The sequence below is a fragment of the Halictus rubicundus genome, chromosome 2 (assembly GCF_050948215.1).
Source record: "Halictus rubicundus isolate RS-2024b chromosome 2, iyHalRubi1_principal, whole genome shotgun sequence".
NCBI lineage: Eukaryota > Metazoa > Arthropoda > Insecta > Hymenoptera > Halictidae > Halictus > Halictus rubicundus.
Window position 1 is genome coordinate 6,940,137 of NC_135150.1, and position 18,596 is coordinate 6,958,732.

The following is an 18,596-nucleotide window of genomic DNA, read 5'->3' on the forward strand; positions in this document are numbered from 1 at the left end:
AACCGTAAAACACGGCGGAGGGAGCATAATGGTATGGGGTTGTATGAATGCTGCAGGTACAGGAAACTTGGTATTCATCGACGGTATTATGGACCAAGATGTGTATTTGAATATTTTAAAGGATAATTTGGACTATAGTGCAAGAAAATTGGGACTGGATCGGAGATTTATCTTTCAGCAGGATAATGATCCAAAGCATACCGCACGACGAGTTAAGGAATGGCTTCTGTATAATACGCCAAAACAGTTGCACACACCACCTCAATCGCCGGATATTAATCCAATAGAACACCTATGGGACGAAATAAAAAGGCGTTTACAAAAACATAATATTAAAAACAAAACAGAACTGAAAAATGCGATATTACTAGAATGGAATAGTATTACGAGTGATGTGACAGAAAAATTAATTAATAGTATGCAAAAACGAATGTTTGCCATACATAAAGCTAAAGGCGGTCCAACTACTTATTAATGTTGCGAAAAAAAAAAAGAAAAAATTCTATTATTCTATATTTCTGTCTTTTTATGTTCCTGTACGGAGACTTTTTTTGTTCTGAATTGGTTATGTTTGCATATATGTTTAATTTTCTTGTTAAATAATAATCGTATGACAATAGCATTTGCCACGTGAATAAAAAAGACAATTAAAAAAATAATTGCAGAAGAATTACTCATTTACTACCACGTAAAATAAAATTATTAACCATTTAAATAGTATGAGTTAGGTGTACGGAGACTTATTTTACTGAGTGTACTTGGCGATATGGATATAGACATTCATAAGGATCTGCAGAGTGCAATGCCGTTAAATAGTTTATCTGATACGTACGAAAACTTTAGATGCGCAATGGAATCTCGTGACGAGCTTCCAGATCTTGAAACATTGAAAATAAAGATTTTAGAAGAGTTTGAGACCAGAAAACAGAAACACAGTGAGGAACCTGGTGCGATGGCTGCTAAGCAGAACGAACAACGAAAGGGAACAGGGTGGAAGTATAATAAGTACGACAATAACAGACATGACAAAAATACAAAAAATAGTAGATTGCCCATGAAATGTTTCCAATGCGGTAAGACAGGGCACAAAGCGATTAACTGTTATGCAAGAAGAGGCGCTGTCAATAGACCAAGCGCAGGTTCGGTGCAAGAGATGTTTTATGTAAACTGTTCCGTCCTCAACGGACTTCCTAAACTGCCTGGCATTCATCAAAACTGCTGTTTAGATTCTTTTAGTCGAACTAGCTGCAATTTAAATTTAATGGCTTTAGTACACGAAGACGACTCATTATTCAAATGGGCGTTATTCCTTTAGTAACATTAGGTTTATTGTATATATAATTAAGTTATCGTAATCAATGCCGTCGAACCGTCCGGCAATAAAACAATTAATACGCGTGCGTTCTATGTAGATTAGTATAAATCTCATAGCTCTAACAGTAAATCGTACGCTAATACCGTTATTAGCCAAACTGTCGGCGCCGAAACCTGAAGAATGGTACAAATATTTGGAACGATGTCAGAGATGTTTTAACACAACCCCGAGTCGAAGCATAAGAATGACACCATTTCGAGTATTGTATGGGGTAGACCGCAGGTTCCGGGACGATCCTCGGATAGTCGAATTACTTGAGTGTGAATGGGAGACTGTATTTATAGAAAATCGAGACGAATTGCGGGAAGAGACACGGCAGAACATCCTCAAAATTCAGCAAGAGAATAGGAAGTCCTTCTGTTCCGTCGCAAGGAACGATTCAAGTGGTGCTTGCCTTCGGACAATTATTTATGATACGCTCGTAACTAAGTGATCACTTTCAACGATTAGGCACGGCGCAACATGTGACGACCATTCAAGTCACAGCCTGCCTTTCCTTTGTTTTCAATTCCTATGGTTACGGGACGTCATAAATTAAGTCCTACGAAGGACCACCCAAACAAAAAGGCACAACCGCCCAAAGAAGGCGGTTCTGAAGCGTCGAGGGTCAGTCTTGTTGAGAGACCGGCATCAGCTTACGATCTCCAGGGCAAGGCCCATTCAGCTCACCTAAACAGGGTGACAATCAGTCAAGGATGCGCTGATTGGGTAACGCAACATTCAGCAGAACCAATCAATGCACTTCCTCTTCCATGAGGACCGCCCTCTCAATACATAGAGGAGCCTCACGAGACGGAAGAACTGAAAATCGAAATCACTCTCGAGTTTTACTCAAACGTGAAACACTCAGTTCCGAGTCTTTTCGAAAAACGGATCTCCAACAACCATGATCCGACGCGAAACGCTCTCGCGATCGCTCACATACAATCACACGAGACGAAACCGACGCGTCTAAGGCAGGGCCTGCTAGATCAGCCTTACTGACGAGTCCTCTAGCAGGTCTGGGACGAAACACTCTCCCACTCAATTCAGTCAATCAAATATTGAAACGAGTGTCCAAGATTAATTTGGCGGACAGTAAACCTCGGTGGTATCGGGAGTGTTAGAAAAATCGAAGTAAGCAAACGGTCGAGGCAGGCCATGTATTTTTCTCAGTGCGTTGCCCCTTCCTAAGGGAAAGTCCTTTTTGCTTGGGGGTGTCATAAACAAAGAGGCATACTGTCGAAGGCGTTCTCACGGCTGAGGACTTTTTGGGACAGCAGGACATTCTTATTCTGACTGTCGTCGTATACGGTTGTCGTGAATAAAGATTCTTAGTATTTTGCAATACGCCCACATTTATTTAATTTAACCATATCGCGTTATCCATCCTCTCGGTGTTTCTTACAGGAGTGACGCGTCCGCGATCCAATCGGGCCCAAGATTTACGACCTTCGGTGGAACAATCGTCCGCGTATCGCTTCCAAAATTCGCATCCGAATACCTTCAATAAAAAAAGAATCAAGGGTAGGAAATATCGAGAAGGTGACCTGGTCGCAATTAAACAAACCCAACAGGGTCCGAGTCTAAAGTTCGCGTCGAAATACTTCGGGCCCTACGAAATAACAAAAGTGCTACGGAACGATCGCTACATTGTGACAAAAATCGGTGAACAAGAAGGGCCATGTCAGACCTCCACAGCCGTAGATTATATTAAACCATGAGTGTGTGAAGATAGTGATGACCTGTGTAGTGATACCGAAGAGACTTGCGATGGACCATGCGATATCTGAGGTCAGATATTCTTGCAGGATGGCCGAGTGTGGGTGTAAATAAATATATTATCATTAGGTTACGAGCGTTTAGGTTTAACCCAGATAGCACGCGACGTCTTAAAGACGTCTTTTTTACGTCCATTTTACGTCTGAAAGTCTTACGTCTGGAAACGACGTCTTATTTCAGACGTCTTTAAGACGTCTTGAAATGTTGGATTTTTCATATCTAATTTATATATAAGCAAAAATAATCTCTGTGTTGAGAAACACTTTAGAGTGCCAGGAACGCGGAGCCTGATTATTATCCTTAGCAATGGGTCTCTGGCAGTACCCCCACTCTTAAGGGTCGGGGGGTGTCATAAACACATTTCAGGCCCAGGCCTTTTCTTTATTTCGTTTCTGGTTTCAAACTTAAGCAACGGTTTTCCGTTGCACATTTTTTCGTCAGTCTCGTCCAGAGTATCGAGGTATCAAGAGTTAAAAGAATCCTTCCGAGTCTCTTTGAATAAATTAGTTTTCTTATTAAAATCAACTGTGTGTTTATTATTGTAGGGTTATGAATGCGACTATGTCTAATACGGGATGCACGTGTGCGTGAGCGGCTTCGCTTCTCTACGCGAGACGCTGAGCCGCGTCGATGTCGCTCGATTGGCGATAGCGTTCTGTTCGATTGGCGATAGCGTTTTGCTTTTCGACGTTAGCGTTTGGCATTACACCAACTTTGATCTCTTTAGCGGCTATTATCAAGTATTGGTAGATCCAAAAGCGCGAGACAAGACAGCATTTGTTACGCCGGATGGCCAATATCAATTTAAAAGTATGCCTTTCGGGCTATGCAATGCAGCTTCGGTCTTCCAACGAATGATAAATACGGTACTAAAGGAATATTAATATCGAAACCAGTCCTTACCTTATACGACTCCAGTGCGAAGATGGAAGTGCACACGGACGCATGTACGTCAGACTTAGGTGCGGTGCTGTTACAACAGCAAAATGAGGATTGGCATCCAATTAGTTTTTATAGTCGCAAAACAACGCCTGAAGAGGCAAAATCTTTCGAGCTAGAAGCCCTTGCCATTGTTTGCGCTTTAAAGCGATTTCGCGTGTACTTGATAGGGATTCATTATGTTATCAAAACTGTGAATAGGTTATAATTCGCGCCGCGAGTAGTTCTGAGGTCCATCACAGCGCGTCAATTTGTATGCTGCGTCCCGCGTTGCGTTGTTCGTTGTACGACATGTTAAAATGCGACTGCGTAGAGCTGATTGCTTTCATTTATTATGTTCATTATATTACTCAGTTTGTATAATTATTCTTATATTGTGTGTCGTAAGTAAACTGTGTGCCTATAAATGAGTAGTTCACTCTAACCCCATTGCGCCATCAAAAACAGATTGCAACAGCCTAAAAATGTTAGGTAGCAAAAGGGATCTAAACCCTCGCATCGGTTCGTCAAATTATCGGAATTTGACTACTCAATCGAATATCACACTGCCAAACAAAATGACGTAGCGGACGTGTTAAGTCGAAACCCGGTAGAGGAAGCACAGGAAACGGTTGTCACAGGACTTCCAGTTCTAGATATAAAAATTAATACCGATTGGGTAGCGGCGATGCAACGAGCAGACGCGTAAATTTTGGCATTGCGTGATCGTTTAGAAGCAGGCGAGCGAGACGCCCATGATAAATTTACTATGTACAATGCGCGAGTGTACAAAATCACAAAAGGGCGTTTGCGATTGTACGTATCGACCGTACTACGACACGAGGTACTAGCGGAAGCGCATAAGTCGTTAGCTCACTTGGGAATTGAAAAAACCTTGAACAAAGTGAGGAGACGTATGACTTTCCGAAAATGCGCGATTTTGTTACGAAATACGTGAATAGGTGCATAAGTTGCTTGTATTATAAGAATCCCGGCGGCAAGAACCCGGATTCTTGCACCCATTAGATAAAGGTAATACACCATTTCAGAGCGTGCATATAGACCATTTAGAGCCACAACCGACCATCGAACAAGGAAATAAATATATAGTCGCAACTATATGCGGATACAGTAAATACGTGACATTACAGGCAGTAGTAGATGTAGGCGCAGAAACTACGTTAAAATTTCTATTAGGTTTCATGTCTCATTACGGGCGACCAAAAAGGATTAATGTATCGCGTGCGTGTAGTGTATAGCTATATCAGAGAATTAAAGTTATTTCAACAGGTTATGGGCTCAGTACAATATTAAAGACAGATAGTAGCTAATTGCCTACAGATTATTCTTTTGTGTTGTACAAAAGTACGGTGAAAAAGGAACATACGCACGTGCTCACGCGTGAAAGAAAGTTCTCGAACATGGCGGAAGTAACACGTGTTGTGGTAACCAAATTAAATAATAGCAATTACCATTCATGGAAATTTAAAGTGGAGCTGTTATTAATTAAAGAAGACTTGTGGGAATTAATTACCCAAAATAGACCAACGACTCCGGATATAGACTGGTTAAATAAAGACGGTAAAGCCAGATCCACAATAGGCTTGCTGGTGGAAGACGACCAATTAATATATATCCGAACGGCTAAAAGTGCAAAGGAGGCTTGGGAATCATTGAAAGAGTATCATCAAAAATCGACATTATCAAGTAAGGTATTTTTATTAAAGCTTGAGGAAAATGGGAATATGGAAGACCATATTAACCGAATGATCGATTTGAATAATCAGTTAACCGCTATCGGGGAAGCCATTAAAGAAAATGTATTTATTGCAATGATACTCTGTAGTTTACCGGAATCATATTATAACAGTTTAATAAATGTTTTCGAAAGTAAATCTGTAGGGTGGATGGCGCCACCGTCGCCATTCCCCTAGGCCACGCCGTACGGTCGAGTTTCCTCTCTCATAGCGAACGCGGGAACGACCCGCGTGCGAGCCGAAACTCGACCTCTTTTCCTTCCGGATACCTCGCGAAGTACACACGTGCCCGCGAAGTGCTCACGCTGTTCTTTTGTACTTATCGGCCTCACGTGGCCGCGTTAAATAAAACTGAACATTCAGGTTCTCGTAGAACAACACGGGAGTGTTGTCAATTCGGCGTTCCCGCCTCGTGCCTTCCCATCACAGAATATACGTAGAGTAGGCTACGTGCCTCTTAGCCCTCCAGAGGCTTTAGACTTTCACCGCGAGTGAATCAACCACGTACAACCTACAACTGGTGACCCCGACGTGATCCTGACGATCACCCGGAGGGTTTGAGAAGGCGTCCAACGACCGAGCCGGTAGACCATACCGGTAACCGCTACGAGGACGAGTTCGAAAGAGCAGCAACACGTGGGTGCCCAGAGAACCACGTGTTAACGGATACTGACTGGCCGTATCTGCACCGTGGAAGCCCCGCCGTGTCTGCCCGACCGGGCGCATCACGCCCTGAGCTACGTTCTCCGGAGGTGAACGAGCCGACCAGGGCCTGCCGTTCGCTGAATCTACGCAGCAGGAAGGACGTCCTTCGTTCGCCATCTTCGCCGCAGCCGGAGCACGCCGCCGGAAGCCGCCATCTTCGCCGCAGCCCGGAGACGCTGCCGGAAGCCGCCATCTTCCGCACTTGTCTCAGCGAGGCGAAATAGCGTTGTAATTACGTAAGTGCGAGCGTTCATGTAGAAAGTCTTTGTCATTCGGTGCGTAAAGCGTGCGAGCCGTAATTCCCCAGCGCGCGTCACGCGTCCCGCGCGAAAATTCGAATCCGGTCGTACCACGCGATTCAGCGTCGCGTCGCACCGCCGTCGCGTTCCCACTTGTGAGAATCGCGCGTTCCGCGTCGCGGATTTTCCTTTCGTCGCGTAGCGTACACGTTCGAAATCTACGATGTCTACGCCGACGCCGATTCCGGGGCAGGAAGAACTCCTGCAGTCGTTGACTCGTACCGCGTCCCGAAAATCCCAGCGTTTTTCCAGGAGGACCCTCAGTTATGGTTCATCCAAGTCGGGTCCTCGCTCGCCGCGGCGCGCATAACCTCTCAAAAGACGATGGCCGACATCGTCGTGTCGGCGCTCTCGTACGACCAGATCGCTTCGGTACGGGATATCCTTGCCGCTTTCCCCCAGCCGCCTGATCTGTACGACCAGATCAAGGCACGAATAGTATCGAGCTATTCGACGTCGGCCGAGGCGCGTTTACGCCGGTTACTTAAAGGCGAAGTCCTGACCGAGGGCAAACCCTCGCAAATTTTAACGCGTCTCCGGAATTTAAACGACGGGTCATGCCACGACGACGTAATCCGTACGATCTTTTTGGAGCAGCTCCCTGCTCAAATTCGGGCGATCCTCGCCATGTCCCGGATCACAGATCCTCACGAGTTCGCCGAACTCGCGGACAAAGTAGTGGAAGCCTCGGGTTCCGCCTTTCCCTCCGCGTCTTCCGTAGCGTTGCGAACGTCTGATGCCACCGCATCGGCCGTTTCCTCCGAACCTCCGTGTAGCTCGTCGATCCACGAGCTCGAGGGGAAAATCACGATCCTTTCCAAGCAGGTAGCCGATCTGGCAAATGCTGTGAGGAGGATCTCCCGCGACGTTCGTCGTCGAACCCCTTCTCGCGGGCGATCAGGCGCGCCGAGCAGATCGCGCGAAAACACCCATTGCCATTTTCACCGAAAATTCGGGAAAGACGCGCGGAAGTGCGCGAAACCGTGCACATGGCAATCGGGAAACTAAGCAGCACTAGCCGCGCGGAGGCGAGCGCGCCGAGTGCTGATTCACACCGCCTCCACGTTCGAGACCGCGATCTGGGCCTTAACTTTCTCATCGACACGGGTGCCGACCTCTCACTTCTTCCCGTCACTGACGCCGCGAAGAAGCGTGCAGCTGAGTTGAAGCTGTACGCGGCTAACGAAACCAAAATCGCGACTTACGGCGAGAAGCGCCTAACCCTTAATTTAGGCCTTCGCCGTGCGTTCACATGGAATTTCTGCGTAGCCGCGGTACCCTACCCGATTATAGGCGCGGATTTTCTAAATCACTATAGCCTACTGGTTGACCTGCGTGACCGCAGGTTGATCGACCCGTTGTCGCGGATCTCCACCGTCTGCACGAGCAGACCGTCGCCGTTACTGGGCGTCAAAACAGTCGACCCCGCATGTCCCTTTGCGGAAATACTCTCCGAATTTCCCGGTGTTATCGGACCCTCGCAGTCACACCGTGACACACCGCGAGACGTACTCCACCACATCGTGACCGAAGGTCCTCCCGTCGCCGAGCGTGCGCGACGTCTCGCCCCGGACAGGCTGTCAGCCGCAAAGGCCGAGTTCCGACGGCTCGTGGCCGAAGGAACGTGTCGTCCGTCCAGCAGTCCGTGGGCCAGCCCAATCCACCTTATGCCCAAGAAGGATGGGGGCTGGAGAATCTGCGGTGATTACCACCGTCTAAACTCCGTGACCGTTCCTGATAGATATCCGGTGCCTCACCTGCATGATTACTCGATTAACCTTTTCGGGAAAACGATCTTCTCCAAGCTCGATCTGCAACGAGCATACCAGCAGATTCCCGTCGCTCCTTCGCACGTGGAAAAAACTGCCGTAATTACCCCTTTCGGCCTATTCGAATACACTGTAATGCCCTTTGGCTTACGAAACGCCGGGCAAACTTTTCAGCGGTACATATGCCGTGCCCTCGGAGACCTTGACTCGAAGCTACTCCCAAAGAAGCCTTGTTTCTTAAAAAGCCAGAAGAGAAGAAATTCAAACAACCTTGGAACGATAAGGTCAAACCTAATCATTGCTTTAATTGTAAGAAGGTTGGACATATGGCCAGAGACTGTCGGTCAAGACCCGAGAGAGAAAAAAAAGGTACGAGCCAAAGCCACGGAAGGATTACGATACATTTCTTGTATCAGTGAACAATGTGGACATGGATGATGCGTGGCTACTGGACAGCGGATGTACACACCACGTATGCAGAAACAGAGAATGGTTTACAAAGTTCTACGAATTGAAATCAGAAGTACTAAATACTGCGGCGGACCCAAATAAACAAATCAGTGCAAACTTGAAAGCGAAGGGAAAAGGGAACATAGCCTTAACAACGTTGGTGAATGGTAAGAAAAATTCCATTATATTACTGCGGGAAGGGACGAAGGGGTGCATCGGGGCGTTGCGACGGTAATGTTTGGGTTCGCGAGCGGAACAGAGACCGATGCTCAAAAACAATTAATAGTTTTAACAAGCGAACAGAAAGCAGCGCAACTTTCAAGGCGGCGGATTTTGGTGAAACGCGATCTCGGCGAAAGACGTTTAATTATAAAAAGTAATCGCGGTCGGCGAAATATAGACGATTTAAGTGATTAGACGATAGACGATTAAGATTTAGAATTGTTCGGTTTAATTCGGTGTATTTCAGTTTAATTCAGTGTGTTTAATTGTTTGATATTAATGTAATCGTTGTTTATAAAATATATCGTCATTTTCACATTATCTTCCTTGATCCTACAGAAGTATAAATAAAAACGCATCAATTTTCACTGCGGAACCTACAGCCTTGCACGACGCAGTCAAAATAGCTTTGAATCATCCCAATCAGAATTTTCTCATTTTTACGGATTCTCTTAGTGCACTACTCTCGTTGAAACAAACTAATATAAGCACAAAAACGAATCCCTATATCTTTGAAATAAGAAAAAACGTTTTCAACTTCGCATCCGAAACCACAAACGATAGTAAAATTAAATTCTACTGGGTACCATCTCATATTGGGATTCTGGGTAACGAGAGTGCAGACACATTAATTAAAACAGCTGTTGTATATGAACATGCAGCGTTTCTATGTGAGGGGCCGGCGAGGGCAACGCCATCTCGCGGCCTATCTCAGTAGCGTGTAGATGAAGAGAAGTTAGTTAAAATAAAGCAATGGAAACGAACACGCGGCTTGTTTACTATCCCGAATATACATATGTAAAAACAGCAACCAACACGATAGCCTCATTCTCCGTCAAAATTCCCTTCTCAGATCTAAGAGAATCGGTTAAATCAGCGGCAACACAAAACACATTTGACATCATAGAGAAAGAAGGTTTATCTAAAGGTGTAAACTACTTCACATACTTCCACAACCGAAAATCTAAACCGTGGTACAGTCACACAAATCTCCAACGTGAGATTGTCACAACGATAAACAGATGCAGATCAGGACAATGCAATCCAACAGATGCAATCCACAATGTCAGTGCGGTTATGAGAGTCAGGATATCGACCACGTGCTATGGCAGTGTCCCACGTTTGATGAACGGAGGTTGGAGTTTATCAGACAACTACGGAAACTGCATCTTTTTCTTCCAATGCAATTTTCTCATGCAATGTTCTCCTATCCAGACCTACGGTTGAAGTATGTAAAATAACCTACTCGTTTTTGAATGCCTGTGAGCTAAATATCTGAGAAAATTGTACAGTTTATAATAATGTATAATGTATAGGAAAATAATGTATGGCAAAATAATCTCTACTTTGAGATTCTAATTGCATTAAATAAAAAAAAAAGACCTTAGTGTGTCACAGAGGTTGTGTTGCGCTACGCACTCTCTTGCACTCTCTACGCTCTCTCTTGACGACCGCGATAGTGCAGACGGAGGATGTGACTCTTGAAATGGATTAGCTCGTTGTTCCGGATCAGAACACCCCATATGTCGTCATAATCGGAAGAAATGTGTTGGCGGATGGGAATCTCCAAGAAGACGGAATCTCCAAGTTGCAGCGATGTCCGACGAAGGAGCAAGAGCCAGCGGAAAAGATGCAGGTGAACTACATCCTCGCGAGCACCGACGGTATCGAGGCCCAGCAACTTTCTACACTGCTACGATGATTTGAATCGATGATGCTAAGCGACGGTATTGCTACACGAAAGGTAACCACAGGCGAAATTAAAATTATTGTTAAAGAGAACAAGATCGTAAACTATCATCCCTGCCGTTTTTTGTTGGAGCACGTCTAATCGCGCCATCTCTTATTATGTAATGCAAGCCGAGCGTTGACACGTGACAGATTGTAACGCGTGTGCCGAACTGCGTATGGAAAGATCGCTCTTCTCTATTCGTCGCGTCGCGACACTTCAAAGTGAGACGACGATAAATCGTAACACGATTCCAACGGGCCTAACAGCCAAACAAGGCGAAGACCGCGTCCCGCCTACAACATACATTCATACGAACAAGCATATGGTGAAGATCGCGTTCCACCTAGCTTATACAAATATCGATATAAACAATAAGGTGAAGATCATGTTCCACCTACGGTGTGCACACTTTATACGAATCAGCGTCAGGTGAAGAACGAGTTCCGCCTGTAACGTCTATCAATACACAACCCGATTAAATACGTACAAAATACGATTAAACAAGACTCGACTCAGTCTGAGACGTCGTCGCAGCCTATTCATAATATAGCTTAAGCCGGACGATGGTCTGGATAATAACATCTGTCGGCCGCATTTAGGCAATCGGAGACCCACCGTTACGGGTTTTCGGTATTCCATTGTACAGCGTAGCGTAGTTTATGACCCGAGGAGATATGCGTTCCTTCGAGTGCTTGCACGTAGCCGATGGCTCGACGTCATCGACGCTACGTCATAAACACCTGGTCATGGAGTGGGAGGTCCGTGCCGAAGTTAGTTACTCTAGGACCTTCTAGACGGGCGTATTGCGAATTAGCATAGAGAAAATCTCTGTGCAACTTCATCGCAGCGATAAATCAGTCAATAAACACCACGCAACTGCAAGAGTAGTCTTTCTTGCATTACGAAGCGAAACCACGGAGCGTGCAAGATCGTTCCGACGTGTAGGGGTTCCTATACACAACATTTGGTGCCTCCTGTGAAGTTCTGCATTTCACGAAAAACTACAATTCAAGCCACTGAGGGGACGACCACGTGCCACAAAGCACAGAGCGGATTGCCCTGCCACGATCAAGGACTACATTAGCCGCCTGCATCAGATCACGTGAGTCGTTCGTTCGTTCCAGCATCCTAACATCATGTCCGACAGGATGAAATTATTAATACAAAAACGTTCAGCCCTCAAAACGCAAATTACAATCGTCGACAATCTCGTAGAAAAGGGAAAATTAGATAACACGACATTAAGATTACGCATCGCCCGGTTGACGGATTTATTCAACGCGGCCGAGGATGCTAATGTCACGTCCGGCGGTTCGCACGGTTCGCCAATAAACGCCTAAACAATGACCATTAATATTATCACACGGGAAAATAAATCAGATCAAAACATACGTGACAAACCGACGCGGTTAGAGATACGCCGACTGATCTTCCTGCAAGATACGCAGATGAAGATCAGATTACAAATTAGACGCAAAAAAGGGAGATATCAAATTACGCCGAACCATAGGAAAAGACGACGACTTCATCAAGAAGATCAAGAAGCAGAAATGCTAAACCAGCACTTCAAGAAAACAAAGGACCGGCCACATTATAAAAAGGAGACCAGCTCTTCAATAGCACTCACTCTGCTCAAAAACAGTGCTACAGTACAGTTCCGTCGGCAGGCCCTTATTTCAAACACGCGTCGCGCCTCCAGTAAAAACAGTGCCACCGCAATTCCGAAACCCTTGCGTATAGTGTCCGCGTGTGTCCCAGCGTCCAGCGACCACCATCAGCGAGCGCCCCATCGACGCCCACAATCAGCGAGCGCCCCTTCGACGCCCACAACCAGCGAGCGCCCAAAACCCCGCAACCACGACCTGCGAGCGTCTACCAGCGACTCGGTAAATTAAACGTTTTGTTAAGCGATTTGGTATAAGTGCTCTAGCGTATGTGCTATAAGGATTCACCCATGTATGAGCTGATTCAGAAGTAGAGTCTAAATAAACCGGTTATTTCCCGTTTTATATAAAACTAAAGTATAATTTATTTAACCAGCCCTCAATCTCCCGAACCAAAGCCGGTGAACGCAGGTAGGTTCGAAACTGCGCCTTATCCCCAGAAAATTATAAACAGCCCCATCTGGGACGTAACAAATTTGGTGACAGCGGTGGGATAGAGCGCAGGATTGAGGATTGGAAAAATAGTTCTTTTCAATTGATTCAAAATGGCAAGCCCGACTAATAGCGGAGCAGAAATTAAAGGTCCTGAATCAGAGCTATTAAAAATGGCCGTAGAACAGATCAAAAAATCCCAAGAGAGCAACGCCTTCATATCCGATCTCGGTACTAAATTCAGGGAACTGAACCAGCAAATATCGCATATGCAGGACGCACTACATTCAATAATTAACCGACCGCAACCGATACTGACGAAACCCGAACAGACGACTCCCGGAAAACCGACGCACATCTCGACAGACCCACTAGAGAACCCCATCCAAATCAAAGACGCGTTAGAAACAGTACCCGTGTTCGATGGTTATAAACCTTCCTTATTTCAATTCTTAAAGGCCTGCGAGAGAGCCAAAGCCATGCTCCCGCCAAGTAAAGAACCATACTTGATTAAATTACTAACAAACAAACTCAGAGGACATGCATTTATAGCCATCGAAGACGCAAGCGTAGACACTATAGAAGAATTCGGCGCGAAACTAAAACTCATGTTCGGACCCCAAAAAACGGTCAACCAATATAAGGGCGAATTAGGGAACATATTCAAAAAACCCCACGAAAATATCTTGGACTACATAAGCCGCGTAAAGGATCTGCGACTCGCAATCATGGATGGAGAACGAGACACGCACGGCGTACTCTCAGAAACGCTGCAACGCAGCATAGACTTCGACGTTACAGAGGCTTTCTTAAAAGGTCTACCATCAGAAGTCCATATAAGACTACAGTTGGAAGGCTTCACCAGCCTAGAAGAGGGATACGCAAACGCAATCAAAATCACAAAGCAAATTCAGCAGGAAGAAGAACGGGTCAGAACATTCCACAGAGGAGCGGCTCTGCCACAGCAGAGATATCAAATCTCTTCCAACAGATATCAAGGCTTTCGGAGACAAGACGACTACGCCGGAGCACGCTGGCGTTCCGATCCTTCGTCGTACCGTACCAATCCCCATGATAATGGCAATAAAGGAAATTTCAACAACAAACCAACAGGAACCGATAACCGAGCTAGGGGAGCCGATCCACCTATCACCTGCAATTACTGCAAAAAGACGGGACACGCGATCAGAGATTGTTATAGATTCAAGGCAAAGGTGGAATCAGGTGAGATAGTACCCTATTCCCAACGGAAGTCGGGAAACGAGAGGTACTCCCCAGGGACAAGCGGCGCACCCGAGGGAGCCAACCTCACAGAGCGCCGAGCAGTAAAGAAAATAAACTTTGCTCCACCCGCACCAACAGAAACGACGTCGCTCAACCTACCTCAACCAGAAGAATCCCCGGAGACAGAGCACTACAGGGTGACAGGCAGCGAAGAATCAGAAACGAACCAGGAAGAGATCGACCTAGAAGGGCTATCACTGTTCGACTAGACTCTGCCAAATATACCCCAACAATAATGATCACTTCCCCAGACCTCCAAGGAATAATTTCACTTTTGATCGATTCAGGCTCAGAAATCAACCAAGACCTAAGCTCACACGTTGCGAAATACGATCCCTTAGATACACACCAACAATGCCAATTCCAAGACCAAGCTACCTCCCGGAGAACGAAGAGCTGGAGGAGTATTACGGACCCATAGACGGGGTAGTGCCCGCGGACTACCCCGACGCATACAGGAGCCTCATGGACCTGCAATGCGTGGTGGTGTCGCTCCAGGCACCCTCACACGTGTACCACCACCATCGGCTGTGCCAGGCGTGCTACAATCGTCTGACGCACGTGGAGCGGCGGTATTACGAACAGGGAGGCTGGCACGTTTTGTGCCGCCGGGACGTCGCGGGACCATGGGCAATATGCCGAGACTGCGGCCTCCAACTGGGAGCGATCCGACCAGCGCACGAGTGCACAGAGTGCATCGAGGAATACCTTGAGTTATCAGCCGATGGATGGTGGATGATCCGCGCAGGCTATGTAGTAGAAGTCGTCACCCGGTGGTGACGAACCCAACCATCGACACAGACAAACTATAATATTATACACGAAAGCCAGTTACAACAATAAACGTCCACTCCCACAAAAGCGCGTAGAAATTATTACCCCTACAAAACCACAAACAAATAACACACAATGGTACTAATCATAGAAATAAGCAAGCGAAAACCCTAACCTCAAGCTAGCGGACGAAGGCCCGTTACCGAATAAATAACAAAAATAAAATACTGCTTCATACGCATAACAGCTACTCAAGGGCCACCAACAGGCATTCCTCCGTTACCTTCACACTAACCCACCATAGGACGCTAAAAGATACGCGATAATCATTGTACTAGTATTAGGAGACCGAATGCGTTTGTTCACAGAAAATGTTAAGCCTCTGGCTAATATTCATGTCGATACAACCCTCGCGCGCCGTTATCGGATACGATTGCAACGGGCACCACCTAAACGTCACTACTCTATCCCTCAAGACCGTCGACGACTGTAATATCGAACACGTCGCTACAAGGACAGAAGAGGTCTACGTCCAACTACTACAACTATCGGATTACAGCTACGCAGACACTATCCAATGCAAAGTCATCATATCTAGAACAGTCAGCTACTGCGGTATGCATTCTCACACATCCGCAGTACAGAATGGAATGAGCGAATATCTAGAACAGATAACAGAAGAACAGTGCAAGAGAATGCACCTGTATGGTACCATGTCCGTAGGAAGAAACACCTACCTCAGCGGTTTAAAGGTCAACGCCACGGTGACCAGACCTTTCACGCTGGCAGGGGAATTAAACATCAACGGCAAATGCCAAGGAGTCCAATTCTCGGACCCATATGGGTCTTGGGATAACGTCATCGTACAGGCTGTGGCTACGATAACATTACGAACAGCCTCCGTACCAGTGAAACTGGAGGCCAACAAGATAATGCTAAAATCAGGAACCATATGCGCCTTCCAAAGTGGAACCTGCCTAGACGACGACGATGGGTACACCTACTGGAAACCCTACCCAAAATCAACCTGCAAATTCGAACAATACGATGTCCTATACGAAGGATTAGCGTCAAGACTCACAGATAGCATGAACCAGGAAGAATCCCCATCAGTATTTGCCCTAACCCAGGGAGAAATTACATTTGCATTAACGAAAATGGGAGAAACGCCAATATGCGGTTACACGCTGTTCCAAACGGAACACCCGAAACTATTCATCCTAGAGACAACCAAAGGAAGAACATTCGCTGGGAAAAAGGAAATGCACGTAGAGAACCTTGACATCTTCACTTACATAAACTCAAAATTCGTCTACATAGAGAGGCACATAAAGAATCAAGTCAACAACCTCTACAGGAACATGCTCGCGCAAAAATGCAATTTGGAAAAACAAGTATTGACCAACGCCCTCACCCTAGCAACCATAAAACCTGACGAATTTGCGCGAATAGTCACGAAACAAGCCGGACACATGGCTCTCGTAGCTGGAGAGGTGATACACATCATTAAATGTATCGCAGTCGAGGTAAAAGTTCGCCAAACCGAAGAATGCTTCACCGAACTGCCAGTCAACCACGGAAACAAATCACAATTCCTAACACCCATAACTCACATCCTCACCAACCATGGAACGCATAGGGATTGTAGTCAAGTGCTACCAGTAATGTACGAAATTGACCAAACCTGGCACAGACTCACACCAAGGCCCATAGAAGCCGTGCCACCTCGAACACTAAAACCCCTCAAGGAACCCGAATGGCATTATGTCAACCCATCTAACCTGGCCACTAGCGGAATCTACACCCAAGGCGACCTCAACAACCTAAGAGACCACATCATGTTCCCAGCCGAAAAGTCAGCCGTACTAAACTCCGTGGCTCGAGGCATAACTGGTAAAACCTTGCCAAAAAGGAGACGTTTGTAATTCAGAATGGTTTGTTGTTCCGACTGGGACCGTAGGAGTTAAGATAGATGGATTTTCTAAGGGCTTCAAGGTTCCGATGGGCATCATCGATAGGGGAAGGGTGATTTTCTTTGTGTCGACTAGGAGCGATTGCGAAAAATTGGTGACATATGCGTCGAGGAATTGTGGTTCTGGTAGGCAATATGTGGCGATACACGGCGGTACTACATTCAATGTTCAGGACATGTCATCCGACTGTTGGTGTTTTTGCACTGACATAGTTGGGCAAGCCGTCACAGTGCCTGGTTGCAGGGTTGTCGTAGACTTGATGGAAGAAATGAAACCTTCCACTACTCTAATAGCCTCTCACAATGGCTTAATGTATAGACACGAGTTGGTTAGGCGTAGGATAGGAATGTCGACTTCAAAACAAAGGAAGGGTCGGACAGGTAGGACGAATATGGGCTGGTACGTCACCCCCAGAGGAGTCAATGCCATTATGGACTATCCAATTGATAAAAGAACCGCCGCGGCAGCCATGTTGCAATTAGAATCCGAGCGAAGGTTGGATTGGCACACAATTGAGCAACATCACGATGAACAATTGGTTAAGACGATGAACGATATCAAGTGGATATTACCAGGAGAGATTGTCAAATTAAAGATTTGGCAAGAAGCCTTGAAGAAACTTGGCGTAGATGGTCGCGTTTCGTTGGGACCAGGTAAGAAAGCATTGTCGAATAGTATGTTGAGAAAATTGGATCTAATCAAGGATGCCAATGGAGATTTGCTATATCTGTATTTGACACCACTAATAAGTGATGAGCTGATACTCATGACATCGACCCAGCATGACAGAGCTAGAACCTCCGACTCTCAGGGAGAGACTGAGTGGTATAGCATGTTTATGGATTACGTTTTTAAGTGCAGCGACGAGAGACTGAGAGCGGAGGTCTTGCACGATCTTGGCATTGTGGTAAATAGTTTCTTAGAGGACACTTCTTTGGATAATGAAAGGAGCTTCGAAATTTTCAACAGAATTGTTGAGCGTCCTAGTTTAACAGATCATGTGCAACATAGTTGCGCTGGGCTATTGGGGGGATCTTTGGTAGCTGTAGGCGCTACAGCTGTGTTGTTGGGGTCGGTGTACCATCTCACTGTTAAGAATGCTTCTAGACACGTTTCAAGGGTGCATCCTTTTAGGAGGACATATGCTGCCAGTCATTGCAAGCACCTCGCGGATCTTGGGGGGCTCAATATAGATGGCATAGACATGGCCAAGACATTCTCAGAGAGGGCTTTGGCTGCCGTTATGGCAAGGAAAGACCAACTTCTAACCTGGATTAGGAAAACAGGTTTTCCAGTAACAGAGACCCAACATTCTATTGGAGTGCCTGCTTTGTCAGCAGTATACACCACGGCAAAAGCATTTTTGATGAGCAAGTGGGCCCTCATACCAGCTTCTTACCACGTTGGCGCCTTTCCTTCACTTTCAGCGGTAATGGGAGCTGCTTGGATTGGTTCCACATTTATTAGCTTGGAGAAGGTAC

The 18,596-nt window shown here is 46.1% G+C and overlaps 1 protein-coding gene across 1 annotated transcript in view; it reads right to left on the minus strand.

The window, feature by feature from the left end:
• Positions 1–2,653: 2,653 nt before the first annotated feature.
• Positions 2,654–18,596, minus strand: part of LOC143363659 (uncharacterized) — a 75,009-nt gene continuing 59,066 nt past the window's right edge. Inside the window, exon 4 of the mRNA XM_076804224.1 lies at positions 2,654–2,858. The gene's annotated coding sequence lies outside the window, so the exon portion shown is untranslated. The remainder of the gene's footprint in view (positions 2,859–18,596) is intronic.